The sequence below is a fragment of the Castor canadensis genome, chromosome 14 (assembly GCF_047511655.1).
Source record: "Castor canadensis chromosome 14, mCasCan1.hap1v2, whole genome shotgun sequence".
NCBI lineage: Eukaryota > Metazoa > Chordata > Mammalia > Rodentia > Castoridae > Castor > Castor canadensis.
Genome location: NC_133399.1, coordinates 30,163,938 through 30,183,898, shown reverse-complemented (window position 1 = coordinate 30,183,898; position 19,961 = coordinate 30,163,938). Strand labels below are relative to the sequence as shown.

Genomic DNA, 19,961 nt, shown 5'->3' with positions numbered 1-19,961 from the left:
GGTGCCAGTGAAATACATGATTATGTTATTAGCAAACATATAAGGACAGGCCAGATTAATGATTTGAGATGGATCACAGAAGAAGTTTGAAATCTCAACATCCTTGAAGAAGGAAGCATTTAAGATAAATAAGTTATGCAATTGGGAGTCGAGAAGACTAAATAAGAAATATAATAGTACTAAAAAGGCACAGTGTTGAGTGTTCATGATGACTGTATAATTCAAAAGGTAACAGATAGCCACATAATGGTCATAGGCCATCACAGTCAGAAGAAGATCATCCATACATGCAAAAATGGCAAAAAAGGACATTTGTGTCACACAGCTTTCATAGGAGATGACTCTCTTGTGAGTTTGAATGTTTACAATCATATTTGGGACAGTGGTAGAGATGAAACAGATATCAGTGAAAGACAGATTAGAGAGAAAGAGGTACATGGGGGTGTGGAGGTGAGAGACACAGCTTATGGTCAGGATTATGAGCAGATTCCCAAGCACTGTTATGAGGTACATGGACAGGAACAGTCCAAAAAGGATAGTTTGTAGGTCTGTATCTTCTGAGAGTACCTTGAGATGGAATTTTGATACTAGTGTTGGATTTTGGAGTTCTACATTGTCTGGACACCATTTGAAATGAAAAAAGTCAGAAAATCAATTAAGCAGGAATCCACATTGTATGTGTTTTTAACTCCCATAATTCCATGTATATTCCATTCACATTAATGTCCATATACCTTCAGATATATTTCTCATTCATGATGAACTCAAAATTATTAGACCCATTTCCTTCTGATGTCTGTGTTTTACTCCTCCTCCTATGAACACCTGCTTTAGGGATATTCAGCCAAAATATATTGCCAAACCAAGACAGAGGCATCAAGTCCAGGAACATAAGGAAGTACATCATATTCATTTAAAATAACATAAAGAATAATATATATATTACCATATTTAAGAAAATTTTCATTGCATGTAAAGGTGTATTCAAATATTCCTTATTTTAATTCTTTCTTGGGCAAAATGAAAGCACAAAAACTACAGGAACAAAACCAAAGCAATCTATCAATTTCTACATCTGTGAAATTAGTATCACAATTGTGTACCTTATAGGCTGTGACAAGAAAGGATTTTAAGAAGATTTTTGAATTTCATAAGAATGCTGATACTGTCTCATATATCAATGTATTTAAATCTGGTTATTTTAGAATGTGAAGATAAGTAGCACCAGACAAGACAAGTTAAATCAAAGAAACTATATATCATGTTCTCTTTCATCAATCTGTAAATAATAGTTGAGAAAAACTGCCTTAGAATATTTGCTGGCATTACAAAATGGTCCATTAGTATTAATTAGTTCTTACTTGTACTGATATCCATAAGTGATATAAGAATATAACCACTTAATGATATTTGCTCTATAATTACTATGTGACTATTATGAAGTCACTTTTCATCTATGAAATTTGTGTGCTCACTATCCCTACACGAATCCATTCTCCTGCCCACCTATCTTCCAAAGACAAATACTGTTATGAATTTCCTGGTAAAATTTTCTCTTATATAATTTTTTCAAAGCTTATCTTATAGTATTTTAGGTCATTTAAGTAGTAAACCACATGACACCTATTTCACTGAGAAGTACTGGTTTACATTTATATCATTGTAATTGACTGAGACGTATGTATATCAACGCCAAATATTTTAACTGATTATCAGCATTACCTGAGGAATTAATGCTACCTAATGTGTCAGTTCATTATTATGACATTATTTTTCAATTCTTATGCCTCCCCTCCACATACCTAAGTTACAACTTCCATTTTACCCATGTGGCAGTTGCTTGAATTACCATATGTGATACATGGTAACTTACTATTCATCACCTAAGTTTCTTGACCCAATATAAATCAGTTATTTCCTATATATTGTCTTTAAATTACACTATAATAATTATATTTAAAATCTGTCTAGGAATAATTCCTCCAGTGTAACTCAAAATGGAATTTAATTTTGCATAAAGAGTATTTTTCCTCAAACAAAAGAGACCCTGGCATGAAGTTCAAGAAATGAATATTTTAGACTCATGTCACTATCTAAAGTATTTGGTTAAATCTTCCCATTTCTCTGTACAACTGCATAGTGGAAAATGGGAGAAAAATGCTCATCTGCACATTTTTATCATCTGCAACATGTTTATAAGTATCTTTCTACCTATGTAAATTATCTTTCAATGTATGTATCTTACCTATCTATATTATTCATATTTATTTATGTATCTATATAAATATTTATCTATCCACAATTGAATTATCATTGTATTGGGGTTTTCTGTTGAAACTGGCATAAGAACTTGGGACCTTTTACTTGAGCCATGCGTCCAAACCTAGAATGAGTTTTCTTAAAGATCAAAAGATATTTCTCATTTTTGCTTTACTTTCTTTTTCAATAAAGGTGCTGTACATTAGTTCAGATTAGTATGAGATTTCAATATCCCTACACCCTCCTCCCACCTAGCTGGGATCACAGCTGTGCACCACCATGTGTAGCATGTTTTTGTATGTACAATCTTGCTAAATTTGGCATGAGCTTGCTTCAATATATGATCCTATCTACAGCTCTCATGTGTCTGGAATTACAGGTGTGTGCCATCCTGCCTGATCACTGTGCTGTTTTCAACCAAAAAGTCTATCATGCATTTATTGATGAATATAGTTCTCAATGGGTACTGGATTCTTGAATGATGTGAATTCTAAAATGTTTCTCACCCAAAGTCTTTATGTTTACCTACATACTTTTCTTTGTGCATCTTTTCTCTTTGTCCTGTCCATGCCAATGTCTTCTATTTTCTGAATAATTGAATGGTGTAGATGCCTTTAAATGGAATTATAATTCCTCTTTGCCCATGACATCAGCAAAAATCAGAGACATTTTGTATTTTTTTCTAGTTCTATGATGCATTCCTAAAATTGAAGAAATTGAATATAGGAAAGCAAGAGTGGAGACAATATCAAACTGATAATGCCAATTTTGTGATTAAAGAGAAATTTTTTCTTCCTTCTCATTTTACTTTTTGGTGTTGGGGATTGAACCTAGGGTTTCCCACATGATTGGCAGGAACTGTATCCTAAACTGCACTCCTAGACATCTCTTTTGTAATATTATGCTTCATTTATATATGAGCTCAAGAGAATCAGTAGTCAAAAAAGTACTCCTTTCTCTCCAATTATACTGAATGAAATTATACAGATAAAGAAAGTTCTGGAACAGAAGGAGAAAGATGGTAAAGTTTGCTAAAAGTACATTTGGTTAGAATGATATCAAAATCAACATTAATCACATAGTTTAGCTCTGGGACACTGATACACTAATGCATATTTTTTAAAAATATGGATGTTGCTATGTAGCTCAAGATGGTTTTGAACTTGTGATCCTCCTGCCTTAGTCTCCTTAGAACTCCAGTCTGGGCCACAGTAAACAGTATTTAATCTTAATCATTACTTCCACATCATCAGAGAGTTTTAAGGGAAATTCCAGAGGTCTCAGTCCCAAGCGCATATGAGGTTTTCTTAAAAACTCTTTCCATTCTCCTCTCTAGACACAAAATCAAGACCTGACTTTATGTGTCCATTTGAGACTCAGTGGACTAGTGATAAGATGAAAGGGAAAAGGTGCATTTGCAATTGTTTTCTAGAGAAGGAAAGAGATTTCTGTTGCATGGTTCTGTGCCAATGTTGTCTTCACATTTTGGTGATTTATACCTACCCATGCTATATTGCATTCTACCAGAAAAAATAACGCTATGCCCTACGATCTACAAGGAACACCCCAAAAGATAAAACAGAATGATGATGGAGTCTCTCTTTGGAGTTACAGAAATTGTTGGGTTTTCAAGGGAACAAGCAGTACATATTTTCCAAACAGATAACCTGTGCTCATAATCAGATAACACATTTCAAACACACCCTTACTCATTTTTCCTGATAGTCTAATTAATGTTACATAAATATATTATAATCTTTAATTCTCTCTAAGAAATGTAAATGTAGGCACTTATAGGTAGAGGAAGTAGTCTTCCTCTACTCCATCTCTACAAAGTCCTCATCTACACAGGAAGTACATAAACTTCCTGTTTATAATGCCAAGCTCAGCGTCTGGCATTTAGGAAGCCGTCAATATCACTTCACAATTTTGTACTCACTGTCATCCTCCACATGCTTGGCATCACCTTCACAATCCCCTTGGAACACTGGGGAAACTTTTGTAGAGACACATTTTCTGCTAACATGAGCATATATCTATTGGAATTAGAACAATGTACATGGTAGTCTAAGTAAGAATACGATTTCTGACATGCTCACTGCAACCAAGAATATGAAGTCACAGTCCTCATAATTGAAATTTTGCACATTAGTTCTCTCCTATATGGCTACCCACACTGTCATATTATTCCTAATAATGAGGAAATAATATTTCTTGTGGACTTTTCTCCATTAACTATCTCCCTCAGTACTTACTGGTGTAGGTTCCTTCTATACTGTGCCATACTAAAAAAATTGTGATCCAAAGTAGATCTCTTATTAGGTATCAAATGAATGCTCAGATCTGTTTTCAGGGCTGATATTAGTAAATTAGAGGAGCTTTTTGATGCACTTAACCAGGCAAAGAGCTGAAACATACATGGAGCTTATTGGACAAAACCAACTAAATGCAAGGCTGTCATTACAGGCTGATTATTGACCACTGTAGGACCTTGGAGGATCGAGGTGCCAAATTGGTCCATATTATCCTGCTCTCTAAGGACTTTCTCACATTATTGGAGAAAGTTGACATAATGAGTGGCCCCTAAAGTTTATGGTGTCTTCCTCATTATGGCAAGACACTATTGTGTATTGCTCAGTTTTTTAACTTATTTTTTTGTAAAAATAACTCATCTGCATTTTCTTTCCATTTTTATGGTAAAATATGTATAAGAAAAAGTTCTTCTCACATCTTCTGTGCTTACTGTTTTGAAGTATAAATAACATGCATGTTGCTGTTCAAAACCCACCACAATCCATTCGTGGAATTTTTACATACTTCTAAGCTTCAAATTGGAACACACTTTCAAAACTCCCCATTCAGCCTCCCCTAACTCTGGCAACTGCCATAGTATTAAGCAACATCACTAAAAGGCATTCAACAAAAATATTTTCAGCAAGGAGGCAAAATTTACATGAGCGAATGTTTCCTTTTGCTACTTTTCATAGTTACATTCCAAATGTCATGGGTTACTAAGATTAGAATATTCTGCTGGGAGTCTTTCTTAGGACACTATAAAGGCTCCTAATGCACAGACTGTAGATGAAAAAATACACCATAGCAGTGACCATTGAGTACATCATACAAGCCACAGCACACTCTTGAAGAAAGAGATCTTCAAAAAGTAGACTGAAATGTTTATTCCTAAAAGGAATAAATGAAGTACAGTGTTGAGAAGGATTTACACTTCCAAATGAAGAATACGTTTTCAAAATGGAGGAGAAATGTTAGTGTATGATTAAAAGAAAACATCCCGGAGATATGAATAAGACCAAATATGGCACCTAATTCATAAATAAGATATTGATTGAATTGTCAGAATAGACAAGAAGAATCTGAGAGAGGTGACTGATAGAAAATAATTAGAATTTTCCTTGAAACAGGCAGGTTGTAAGACAATCAAATCAGTCCAAAAGGCTAAAATATAAGGTGATATAAGGTGTAACAAGTGGCAAAACAATGTCTAAAGGCCTTGACAGTAGCAACAAATGATCCAACACTCCAAAATAATAAAAAGGGACATCTATGTTAGTCAAAAAATGTAGAAGATGCATCTTCTGTGAGATTGAATGTTAAAAATCATCTTTGTGAATGTGGTTGAGAGGAGACAGATGTCATCCAAGGACATATTGGAGAGGAAGAAGTACATGAGTTGTGGAAGTGGAAGTCACAGCTGATGGCCATGATAATAAGCATGTTCCAAACCATAATAAGAGCATAAACTGTATTAAGAGCAAACCATAAGAGCAGTCCTGTATTATCTGAGATTCCCATGTGTTAGAATTCTGTGAATCGTATTAAAATCTAAATTATACATATATAATATATAATTATATTATGAAACCTTTGAACTAACAAAAGTGTGTTGGAGAAATGCAACAAATGAGCAGAAATCCAGTAGTATATCTATCTATCTATCTATCTATCTATCTATCTATCTATCTATCTGTTTATCTATCTATCTATCTATATTAACATTAACATATGAACACATGCACACATGTTGTCTCTTTATGTGGCACAGACTGGCCTTTTATTTGTGGGCTCAAGGAGTTCTTCCGCTTCACAGTTGACCATTGTGTTTTACCACAACAAGCTTTCTTTAGTTATTTGTAATGAAATATTCACATTTTGTTCAACAAACATTCAACAAAATTTCTCTGCTGTGAAAACATTGTCTTCAGGGTTTTCTTTCATTATTGTCCCCTGTTTTATTCACTTTGTCCTATGCACTCTGAAATTTGGGACATACTGAACAGTGTTAGAAGACTAGGAATATAATATAGAAGAAGACATCAGTGAGCACATGTAAAGATAGCTCAGTAATCTAGAAAAAATAGAGAATATGAAATGTCCTAAACCGAGGAGAAAATGCTTTCTTCATGGAGAAAAACGTATTCTCATTAAGATAATGTAGGAACTTTACTAATTTAATTTATTGTAATCTAAGAAAAACTATAGAACTCCATTCTTAAAAATGTTTGTGTATACTCAGTCAGACATAGGACTACCAGATCTGAATACTACGTTAAAATGAATGGCTTATAATCAGAAAATATAATTATGTGACCATATCTCCTAATTTGTCATTATTTTGTTTTCTGATAATTATCTTTTCTCAGCATAAATATTCAACTTTGATTTAAAAAATATTTAATATATAATTCCTATCTCTGTCTGTCCTGCCTTTTAAATTTTGACAGAAAAATTATTCCATTGAAGTCACATAAATACATTATGCTAGTAACACATGACCCAGAAACATGGAAATAGTGACATTAACACAGTCCATAATTAAGTAATAAAGAAATAAGAAAATTCTTGGAAAATAATTTTTAACTTTTCTATGTTTTGTTAAAGCACATATTATCAAAGTAAGGTATCTCATACAAAGACTGTTCTTTTTCCACATTTTTCCTCTCTTTGTCCTGTATTCTATAATGTTACATTTGTATTAATTTGGAATCACACTAATTTCTTTTTATTTTAATATATATCATGGGTATTATTAATGGTGCATACTGGTTATATTATTAAATGCCAGGAAATATTCTATGATAGCTGTCCTAAGTTTTGCTGTAGAAAGGAATAAGCAAAAGCTTCACATATAGATGACGTTATTGTTTAGGGTAAGGGGAGAGAATTTGCAATTAAAAATGTTCACAGGTAAATATATTAAAAAAGGAGAATAAGAACTACCATTGTACATAATTTTAATGACAGTATGGGTATAGTTTCAACTGCTGTGGGAATTTAAATTAGTACACACAATATAGAAAAGAACATGAAGCCCCTCAAAAAATGGTAAAATCATACAATTATGTGATCCAGCTTTTCCATTCTTCTGCATATATCCAAGTAAATATAATTATGTGGAAAATACAAATCATCACCTTGGTTTTGAGCATCACTCACAATAGTCAGAATAATAAATCAACTTATGTGTCTAGTGAAAGATAGGTGAATAAAGGAAACATGAAATACATGCATAAAATGCCAGTTAGGCATGAAGACGCAGGATGTACTATCATTTACAAGCAGATGGATGAACATGAAGAATATTATATTAAACTATGCACACCATAAATATCACATAATTTCACTCTGTGTGGAGATTCAAAAATGGGATACTGTAGAAATAGTGAAGAGAATAGTGGTCACCAGAAGTTGCAGGTAGTAATGAGGGAAATGTTGATCAAAGGATACAACTTTACATTTACATAGGAGGACAATATTCCTCAATTTTTTGGCAACATGGCAACTATAGCTATGGGAGAAATATTTTGTTCTTGAAAAATGGTGAACTGATGTCAATTGTTATCACCACAAAATGCTAATGAATTAATGAACTTGACACTGAAAAAAGTGAGACTGGTTAGGTAGAAACTAGTGGTAAGAGGTAGGAAGCACAGGTTGATGGGGGAAGAATATAATTGAATTATATCATATGCATGTATGAAAATTACAAAATTAATTAAAACTCAAGAATTGAAAGAAAAGGGAAAGAAGAAAGTAAGAGTGATAGTGAGAGTGAATGTGATCAAATTACATTATATGCATGAGTTATCACAATGAAATACTTTGTACAAGTAACATACACTAATAATTTTGCGATGCATACAATGTGCTGAGAATCAACTGAGGACAAATTTACAAATTGCAAAATATAAAATAGCCCTAGATATATTATTTTACACAATACATATGTTCAATTTTATCTTTAAATTCAATTACATGAATAAATAGATAAATAGGTCAATAAATTTGAAAACTAAAGTGTAAGGAAAATAGAAAAGAAATGACATTTTTCCCTACATAACAATGTAGATCTGAAATGAATTTTATAATAACCAAAACTGTTAAAGATAGCAAACCATAGTGATGGGGGGGTTGGTATCTGTTTTGTAGAAATCAATCTTTTCTAAAGGGCCAATTTATCACATTTATATCACATTTGATATAAATCACATAAAAACACATGTAAATAACATAAAAATTATTTCTTTGGAAAAAATAATTTAATCTCCGTCTATCATTACCTACATAGCCTGAAATTGAATGAAAAAAGTATACTGTGTCTTTTTCTTTGTACCCCAAGGGAGATGAATTGTTTGGAGACTGGAGTGAAAACAGAACAATTTATTTAATGAGGAGATTCAAGAATTCTGACATAGAGAAATTTTCTGGTCACATTCTCTATTAAAACCAATGTGGGCTTTCTGGGGACATATTGTGGAGGAGAGAAAGCTTCACTGGTAAACATAGGAGAGATTTAGTTTGTCTTAGTGAGGGCTGAGGGAGCAAGAAGAAGAAAAAGATAACAAGTGTGTACTAGGCCTTACCTCTAGGATACTAAGTATGACAAATTTCTATGTTTCTTTGAGCTATGAAGGTGAAATCCTCTTATACTAAAGGACTTTAGTTTCCATAGAACCCATTCATCTTCAGAGCTTATTTTATTTTTTTCCCCACTATCAGGAATCCTGAGCCTTACTACAGCAAGAATTATTTTATGGAGTGTCTACAACTCTTCTTCAATATTTCATATAAATTCTAGGTGACAGTTGAATGACCTGCATCCAATTTTATTGATTATTCACTGAAGATCTATTACACAGGAGGTATTGTGCATATTGTTTTACATTTGTTTGGACTTTTTTTCTTGACCTCGTAACTAATTGTGCTGGCATATTAAACTTAATATTAGTCCTTCTTAGTGAAATATTGCTGTAAATAACGTTTCAAGTTAGAATCCACAGTATCTTCTCCCATCCCTTTAAATTTCAGGGAAAATATCAAAAGATTGAAAAGGGAGGAGATTGCCTTGGGATACTCTAAAATTCAGCAAAAATATTTCTCATTCCTAGTCCAGGCTGCTTACTTCTGTAATGGCATTAAAATTTCACCAATTCAATATATTTATTATGTTTATGGTTATGATTTATTTTTATTGAGTTTGTTTTTATTAAAAATATTTTTATTATTATATAATATTTTACAAGAGTTATGCCTTGTTACATTTACATATGTGCTTACAATATATATTAATTAGATTCATACCCTCTATCATTCATCCTCATCCTTCTTCCTTTCCTTCTTAAAATCATTTCAGCAGCATTCATTGTTCTTTTTTCATATGCAAATACAAAAGATATCCAAAATATTTGCCCTCCTCCATTCTTTCCTAATGCTGCCCTTCTTCAAACTATTACCTACATCTAAAGTATCTGTTTTACTTCCCTGTGCTAAATTTTTAAGTGAATATTAATTGTTCAAAGTGGTTTCCCCTTGGTATTTCAGACATGTATATATATCATGCTTTCATTAGATTAATTACCCATTCCTAATTCTTTTTTTTATCTCTACATTATCTATTATTCAACACTAACAATGCATGGTGTTATATTATCTTAATGTACTGGTATAATGTTTCAATATTTCTCACTCTCTAACATTTCTTTCCTTCTTATACCTCCCAGTAGTCCTCACAGACAAACTCAGTTACAATCTTCATAAACAGATGCAATGTGGTAAATTATGTTTAAAATATTTTTATTATATTTATTTATTTCTATTCCAAAAGTATTACTTATTTATTATATGCAATTCATTGAAAAGACACGTGAAGGAATTTTATTAACACTAATGTAGATTTTTGGTCTATATTCATACATATGATAAGGTTGAAGTTTTGTCTTATATGTTGTAGCAAGCATTTTGTTTCCATCATAATTATATATCTATATCTTGGGGGTTTTCAGCACTTACAATGTGACAAGATCGAGGAATATACTTGGTAAAGAATATGATTAGTAAAACTGTCACAATCTCCAACACACAGATTACTGTGAATTTAATAATGTGTGATGGATATTAGGGAAGACTACAGGAAGCTCTGGTTTGAATATCATACATACTGAAACTGATCCCTCTTGACCCCATCCCCAGATTTCCATGGATCTTTTTTGTTAATGATTTTACCCTCATTAGGATTCAAATACCATCCCACAATCTCACCTAGACAACCACAATTTCTGTTATCTCAGCCTAGAATATGTCAACTCTCAGTTTAGTTAACAATAGTTGATTCTTCCTCTGTCAGTTCCAGCATTTCTACTTCAAAAAAGACACTTCTTCTCACTTTCAGAGATTAATTTTTCTTCAATGGTGTTTTTCAGTATTTAAAATCATTCTGTAGGCCATTTTCATGATGGACCTTGTTTTCTGAGCTATCAAAGAATAAATTTATTTATCTATTTTTCAATTTGTTATTACAATATATTCATTACGCAGGAGGAGATTCATAATAACAATTCTGATTAGCATTATATTGCATATTAGTTTCATTGCCCCCATCTTCTCTCCCACTACCTCCCTCCCTGACCCATTTAAAACAATTTCAGGAGGTTTTTTGTTCTATCACATAGGTATGTGAAATCTATCAACCATATATCATCACCTTAATTTCTTTCATGCCTCCTCCCCCCTCCCATTTGTACCCTCCCACACATATATACACTGTACCTATTTTACAGTCCTGTTTTCATTATTAATATTTTAGTTAATGTTCAAAGGGCTTTCTCAATGTATCAATGCTATTGGTATGCTTTATTCTGGGCCATTCAACTCCTTCCACTGCTGTCCCTTACCCCTTTACCTCCCACCCACCATTTGCAACAGCTTTCAGTACACATCCTTATATTCCCTACCTTTTATATCATTGAAAATGTAAACATCCACTGAAAATAAAATTGTACCATTTGAATATTTTTAACAAACTCATCATTTATATATTTTAGTAATTAATTCAAGTGATTTTAGTATATCAAATGCTCTTTAATAGCATGGACACATGAGATCACATAATTAACCATCATGTTTGTTTTTGTTGGTGGAGTGTTGAATTTTCCTTACTAACTATGTAATCCACATTATTTTTCTGCTTCTTAGAAGTATGTACTAAACTGGCATTCTTGGAATGAAGGGATCATAGGGATATTTTTAATCACAAGGGTTATTTGACTATCAAAATATGGTACAGAGCTCTTGAATCTATGTTACTAAGAATTCCACCTCTGAAATTTGGCACAGTTGAAGGGGAATGTGGAGAATTTATAGCAACATAAAACAGATATTCAGAATTTAAGCTCACATTTATTAAAATCTCATTGTATGTTACAGGAATGATAGCATAAATAGTATATTATCTCATTTAATTGAACTATTCTATTCAGACACGTAATGTATACTGATTGCTTCTATTGCAGACATCAGATATTTGGAAATAATATGGTATATTTATAAGATAAACTAGGAGTTTAAAAAGTATTAAAACAATTTATAGTTCAAATTAAATAACTAAAAATATTGTGAATGGGGAAGGAAAAGAGAGAAAACACTAAGATAGGGAAGAGGAGCATATATGTGGAATGAAAGTATAAGTAACGAAGGAAAGCACAATGAAATAAGTAAAGATAAAGAAAAAATAGTAAAATATAAGCAGTTATAAATTCTTCCTTTCTGAGGAGATGATGACGGATTTCTTTTCTAAAAGTTTTCCTTAGTGTATGTTGGAGACAGCAATTTTTCTATCTGAAATCCAAAGAACTCAACCAAGAAAGGACTATTTTAGGACTAAGTTGTACTTTCCCTGATGGTTTGAATACCTCTACAGGAGCCGTCCTCAAACTGCTCCCACCTGCTTCACCTGAGGACTTCTGGAGTTGGAAGATTCTCACAAGGAGAGGAACTCTGTCCATGTGGATTTGACATGCAAAATTCTGAATCAGTGACTGACTTACTCCCATCTTTCTGTCAAATCAAAGTAGTCAAATCAAAGTACACTGCAGTAGCCCTGCAAGGCACAGTCTCTGGTTGGTCCTGCATGCACTGGACTTATAGTTCTCTATCCTAGCAGCCCCAGGGATATTCACAGACACACGTGATCTCTTTCCTGTTACCACGTTTCAGGTTGTAGTTCCACTAATGTTGTCACCATTGACTTCTCACTTTTGGTGCCATGGTTTAACTTCACATTCAAGGAGATCCAACAAACTGTGTGAGACACAGTCAGCTTCCTTGGTCCATGTGATACTCAGGGTGGTTGTGCACATAGCCAATGGACAGGCAGAGACATTTAGAATATGGGGGAATTAAATACAGAGCCTTTTGCTTTACTAGGCCAAGCAGTTTCCCTGTATGACTTCTCATAAGATGGTTTCTGCCCACACCAGCAGGGAGGAAACTATAAAGAACACGGACAAGTTCTATGCCATCTGCTTTCTGCATCCCTTATAGATCACTCATAAGAACATTATTTTGGTTATTTAATCTGGTTTCATTTCAAAAAGTAAGATCTTCTCTGCTAATTACATAAAAAACCTTTCTGGAATTTTATACTTAACAAACTTTATTTAAATTAGTGTACATGAGTGCTATTATTTACTGAGGCTCCTACTGAGCACAAACACATTTTATACTTCACAAAAAAGGTAATATCAATATCAAATGTTTAAAAATAAGTAATCACTAAGAGTGAATGAATCTATCACAAAATATCATGTTAATTAATGAAAGTAATTTCTCCTTAAAATCTATATTTAATCAACATTGAGGGGCTATTGTGTAAAGAAGTATGGAGAATATTAACTGATGATAAAAAGTTACTTCAATTCTTCTGGGAGGATTCTATAAAGAAACAAAATTAGTGCGTGCTCAAGGATGATTGAGACTAGTGGGGTAATGGTAAAGTGGTAGATTTTGGCTAATATAAGACATTTGAGTAAATATAATATAGAAGTGAAGAGATCTACCACTTGGTTGAATGAATGACTTATTGGCAAGAATAAATACAGGAAGAAAGACACCTTGCCAAAGGTGGTATTTAAAGTAATCAGTAAGTTAGAGTCCTATTTACTGTCCATTGAACAATTATTTTTACCTTGCAATAGACATAGCAGCTACAAGAATGCAAGGAACCATACAGGCATACCATAGTTCTTGCTCCAGGGATTCTCAGATGATCCTGAGTTACAGCCCTTGCTCTTTGGGCTGTTTCTGTCTATGTACCTGCTCACAGTACTTGGGAATCTGCTTATTATTCTGGCTACATGCACTGACACTCACCTCCACACACCCATGTACTTCTTCCTCTGCAATCTGTCCTTTATTGATATTTGTTTCACCTCTACCACAGTCCCAAAGATGCTGGTCAACATCCAGACAGAGAGCAAAAACATCTCCTACATAGAATGCCTTACTCAGGTTTATTTTTTTATTACTTTTCTTGGAATGGATAATTTCCTACTTACTGTGATGGCTTACGACCATTTTGTGGCCATCTGTCATCCCCTTAAGTACACAGTCAGTATGAATTACTGGCTCTGTGGTTTTTTGGTCCTGATATCTTGGATTATAATGTGCTCAGTCATTATAATGACTCATTCACATTCTACTGATGAAGCTATTAACTTTCTTTATAGGAACTCAGATCCCACATTTCTTCTGTGAATTAGCTCTTCTCCTCAATGTGGCCAATTCTCCCCCCCTCATGAATAACATCTTTTTATATGTGTCAACTACCTTGCTAGGTGCAATTCCAGCTACTGGGATCCTTTTTTCTTACTCTCAGATTCTATACACCTTACTGAGGATGTCATCCCTTAAAAGCAAGTATAAAGCATTTTCGACCTGTGTGTCTCACCTCAGTGTGGTTTCCTTGTTCTATGGAACAGGGCTTGGGGTTTACCTCAGTTCTGGTGTGAACCTTTCTCCCAAGAGAAGCATGATCATCTCAGTGATGTACACAGTGGTCACCCCCATGCTGAACCCCTTCATATACAGCCTAAGGAACAAGGATGTGAAGGGGACCCTGGGAAGACTCCTCAGCAAGCAACCTGTCATTTGTAGAAACCACCAGACTCAAAACAAATAAGACATTTTGTTTCCTTACTCAAATCTTGTGACTTTTGACCTACTGTCTCCCTTACATTCCTAAAACATTTAACTTTGTCTATGCACTGCTGTTTTGCTTTTATATATTGTTATAATTATTTTTTCCTATATGCCCTCTGTAAGTCATTAAAAAAGCTATTTTCCCTATAAGTGAATCCTGAGATATCCAATTTGAGATAAATAAAATACAGCAAGAGCTTCCATGGTTTCCTTTGAAGCTAGTGCTTGAAAATTAGTATTTTTTTCCTGAATTTGTTAGTATTATTGTTTTCCCCATAATAAATGGAAGAAAATCACTCAGTAAACTTACTTACTATAAAAATACAGTTATGGTCACTTTTATGTATGATTTTACCCAGCAAAATATTTCTTAGACAAGTTTGCTCTCATTTACATCATTTATAAAGGGAATTGGTAGAGATGGATTTTCTACAAATGGATTGTGTCAATAGAACATACTCCTACCTTCATTATTCTGCTTTTATATCTCTTGTTAGACAACTTCTGCAAGTTCGATTCTATGTCTGATTTTCATAGAATTCACAGTGGTAAAATGTCTGTCATAACTCTGAGATTCTCCTTTTTTCCCTCTGTCATTCCCTCTCTTATTCTTTCAGTTATTCCTCCTATCTTTTCTGTCTTGTGTGGGTCAATATTTATACTGTCTCCAATCTTGATACTTATTCATTCTATATATTTATCAGAGGGTGTTCATCCTTTCATCAGTTGATGGACTTGTGGGTAATTTTCACCTTTTACCTATTGTTAATATTATTGCTATGCACCTTTAAGTATGTTTTTGGAAAATGGTCATGTGCTCAATGAAAAATAAACAAAAGTCTGAATGCATGATGGTAGTCTCATAATCTCAAATTAACTGACGATTTCACAGTCATGTGAATGTATGGAAATATGCTGTAAGACATTTCCACAATGACATACTACCTAATGATGAATTTTTCTGAACCATTCCTAATTGGTAAGCAGTATATGACTAGGTTTTTCTCAATTGTCTTCAATAAATTTAGATTCTTATTTTTAATCATGTTTCATATTTAATGCTTGTGAATAGAGAAAGGAATAGCAGTTATTTTGAGTCTTTTCACTTCCCTATGCTTGGTAACTAAATACTTCTCAAAGGCAGAGTTGGAAAGTGCTGTTGTTTGATGTGCAGATATGTTATTGTGATTCTCATCTACAATACATCAGCTAGAACCAATGAAATACATACAAAGCTACAATTCATGACCCTAATTTCAATCAGGCTTTTAAAGATAGAGAGATTGATAGATAGATAGGTAAGTAGATAGAAAGATAGATAGGTGATGGATGAATAAAGTTAGATAGATGATAGATAGGTACTTGATAAATATACATACAGATAAAGATGTAGATAGATATAGATACAGATACAGACATCAATACAGATACAGATATAGAGTAGAGACAGAGATATATGAATATCTTCAAAATCATGAGGCTCTTACCTCAAACTCCAGAGTTCCTGAGATTACAGAAGTGTACCACCTCAGCTGGATAACCACAGATATCTGAAAGTCATCTCCTTTGAACAGAAACTATGTGTGTTTTTCCAACATTTAATTAATTCTTCATCACACATCTTCTGTTAGTCACAATTTCTCTCTTTTCTTTTTTTCTGATTTTTTTACTTCCATATAAATATGAGCCCATATTTTAACTTGTTTGAGATAAATGTAGCTACACAGGGAGTTTCCTTGTGGTTTATCTTCTCTAATTTTCCTCATTCTACCTTAGTCCCTTTCTTATGGTAGTTTCAGACAGTGTAAGATTTCTGTATTCATTCTTGTATAGAGTATATTTCAGCCATATTCAAGTGCTTAGTTTCCCCACCCTTCCCATACATGACTATCCTTTAGTATGACCAGTCTTTCATAATATTGCTGTTTCCTTTTTTTCTCCTACAAAGTCAGAGAACAGAAGGGTTAAAGGGGTCCTTTCCAGAGTGGGAGGGTTGCCACCATCGGAAAGGGGGAGATGATGGCTAAAGGGGGTAGGAGGCTGAATACAGTGTAAAAATTAGTACACATGTATGTAAATGCAAAAATGATACCTGCTGAAAATAGTCTAGTAACTGGGGGAGTGGGAAATAAAAGAACAGTAGAGGGGGAGATTCAAGTATGATATAGTTGATATACTGTAAGAACCTAAGTAAATGGCACAATGTACCATCCAGCACAAAAATAAATAAATAAATAAATAAATAAATAAATAAATAAATAAGAGCTTACATGGTGTTTGTGAATGGCCTGATGAAATGTCATCTAGGTTTTCCACGTTGTAGAAATCACCAGGAGAAAGCCGGCGGGAAATCCGAGTTTCCCGGGAGGACCTTGGCACTTAAACCATACCCCTTCACTCATTGTCAGCAGCAGCTTCCTGGAGCCATTTTTCAGTTGCCGGCCGCAGCACCCGGGCTGCAGCCACCGCCTCGCAATCCGTTACATTGGCTGCCCCTGACTCCTCCATCCTCCCTCGGGGTCTGATATCCTTGCGGCCGGGACCCTCCTCTCTCCAGAGCCCTGATTATTTTTGGCTTCCAGGACTTGTGCTGGGCAGAAAAATAAAAGGAGAGAAAGGGGGCTCGGAAGCGCCGGGCAGGGAGGAGAGAAGGAGGAGAGACTTGGAAACTCCGACTGCAAATAATAAAGAAATTGAAAGCAATAAATTAATATACCGTAACACTAAAAAAAGCAGGAGCAAGAGATGAGAAAGGGGATCCAGCCCGCCCTGGAGCAGTACCTGGTGACCACCGGGGGTGGGGAGGGGGCGGCTGTCGTCGCCGCTGCCGCTGCAGCCTCCATGGACAAAAGGGCACTGCTAGCCAGCCCTGGCATTGCCGCTGCAGCTGCCGCTGCCCCGGGCGCATACATTCAGACCCTCACCAGGAACACTTCCACCATCTCCTGTTCCTCCTCCCTCCAAAGCGGCGCCCTCTCCGCCAGCTCCCTACTCCCCTGTGTCCCTGGCGTGGAGCCCTCCGCTGGCAGCCTCCTCTACACCACGCCACAGGGACCCTCCAGCAGAGCCAGGCTGCTGCAGCAGCCACACCAGCGCCTGGACGCAGCAGCAGCAGTGGCGGCCCTCCAGCAAAGTGAAGGCTGGGGCTGGGTGAAAGCGGCCACCAGTACCTCTCAGATGGTTTGAAAACCCGATGGGGTCTTGGATTTGAACAAGGCGGCAGAGGTGCTGAAAGGGCAGAAGAGAAGGATTTACGATATCACTAATGTGCTGGAATGCATCCACCTCATCAAAAAAAAGTCTAAGAACAACGTCCAGTGGATCGCCTGCAGTCTGTCTGAGGATGGGGTCATGCTGGCCCAGTGTCAATGCCTGTCAAAAGAAGTGACTAAGCTTAGTCAGGAAGAGAAGAAGTTAGATGAACTGATCTGAAGCTGCACCCTGGACCTCAAACTGTTAACTGAGGATTCAGAGAATCAAAGGTTAGCTTATGTTACATATCAAGATATTCGAAAAATTAGTGGCCTTAAAGACCAAACTGTTATAGTTGTGAAAGCCCCTCCAGAAACAAGACTTGAAGTGCCTGACTCAATATAGAGCCTACAAATACATTTGGCAAGTACCCAAGGACCCATTGAGGTTTACCAGTGTCCAGAAGAGGCTGAAACACACAGTCGGATGAAAACCAACCAAGACCACAGTGGGAATATCTCTAAACCTGCTTCCAAAGACTTGGCTTCAAACAACTCAGGACATAGTGATTGCTCAATTTCTATGGCAAACCTTTCTCCTTTGGCCTTCCCGCCAACCTTTTGCAGCAGATTGAGGACCAAATTCCTTTCAACCTAGAAGGACCATTTGTGAACTTACTGCCTCCCCTGCTCCAAGAGGACTACCTGCTGAGCCTAGGGGAGGAAGAAGGCATCAATGGTCTCTTTGACGCTTATGATTTGGAAAAGCTGCCACTGGTGGAAGACTTTATGTGTAGTTGATTGTGCTTCATGTGAACTCTCCTTATAAATTAATATTTTTTTATCATGGAACTATAACATCTATCATGCAGTGTTGTCCCTACCTTCTTCCTCCAAGAGAGTATCATGAAGTAAACTACAAACTTCAGAACAAAACTGACATTTTAATGAATTTAAAAAAAATTGTCTAAACGCACAGTCACAGGCTCCCTTGGGAAAGCCCTGCCTTATCCCAGGCTCCAAAACCTCCTGGATGAGTCAGCAAGTGAGAAAATGTGCAATCAGGTGTTTCTCACCTGTCCTTTTCCTTCCCCAACTCCCTCCCTTCTTCCCTCTCTCCCAGATTGGCTTGCTGTGCCTGGACTGTAGAATGGGGTCTGGCCACCTGGCCCACTGGAAAACAGCAATCTTCCTTAATAGCATTTAAAGCCGTGCCTTCTCTGCAGAATGCATGTCTTTGGGGTCTACTAATATGGAATGGAACTGCAGCAAATGCAAACTTGAAGTCATGCAACAGTATGAAATGGATTTCTTCAGCACTTCTTAAGAATATTTAAATTACTGTCATAATTCAATTTAAGCTACGGACTGTGTGTCCCACTTGGAAGTCGAGAAGACCTCCACAGACTTTCAGATGAAGAACCTGTTTTTAAGTACTTGTTGCAGATACAGATTGGTAGAGTTCTGCCACTCCAAGCTGTTGTGGATTTGCCTGTCACCATAAACCACTCCCACTTCCCTGTCCTCAACGTATTTGTGAGTTTCCAGTTGATTTGTAGCAAATGCCTACTTAGGAGTTCCTTGTGGATTGTTTTTAGACTTTACTGTTTTAGCTGCCATTTAAGCATTCCTGTGGCACCCATCACCATTTCAGTTGTTTATTTTAAAGCAGTTTTTACAAATTCATATTATTTTAGCAGAGGGAGAGAACCTCTACTGATCAGAGCATCTAAACCTGTGTGACCTAAGGTCTACCAGCCTCTGCAAGAAACATTGTTCCATCTTGCTTTCTTTCCCAGAAAGGGAGCTTGTAGTGAGTCAGCTCTGGAGGTCGCTGACATGGGTGGCCCATTGGGAAAGAGAACAGGTCAGATGACAAAGCAGTCCCAAGGAGTAGCTAGGCATGGACAGACCCCTCCATCCTTGGGCTTCCTGGGCCCCTGTGACCGGGGGAAAGGGCTCTTAGCCACACTCAGGGAGACCACTTCTCAGGATGGGTTCAGATAGAGAGGCCTCTAG

General features: G+C 35.7%; 2 pseudogenes; both read left to right on the top strand.

Annotated features, from left to right (window-relative positions):
* The first annotated feature begins 246 nt into the window (after window positions 1–246).
* LOC141416213 (olfactory receptor 7D4-like) lies at window positions 247–14,731 on the top strand (annotated as a pseudogene).
* A 2,765-nt stretch (window positions 14,732–17,496) lies between these two features.
* Window positions 17,497–18,763, top strand: LOC109703090 (transcription factor E2F3 pseudogene; annotated as a pseudogene).
* Window positions 18,764–19,961: the final 1,198 nt, after the last annotated feature.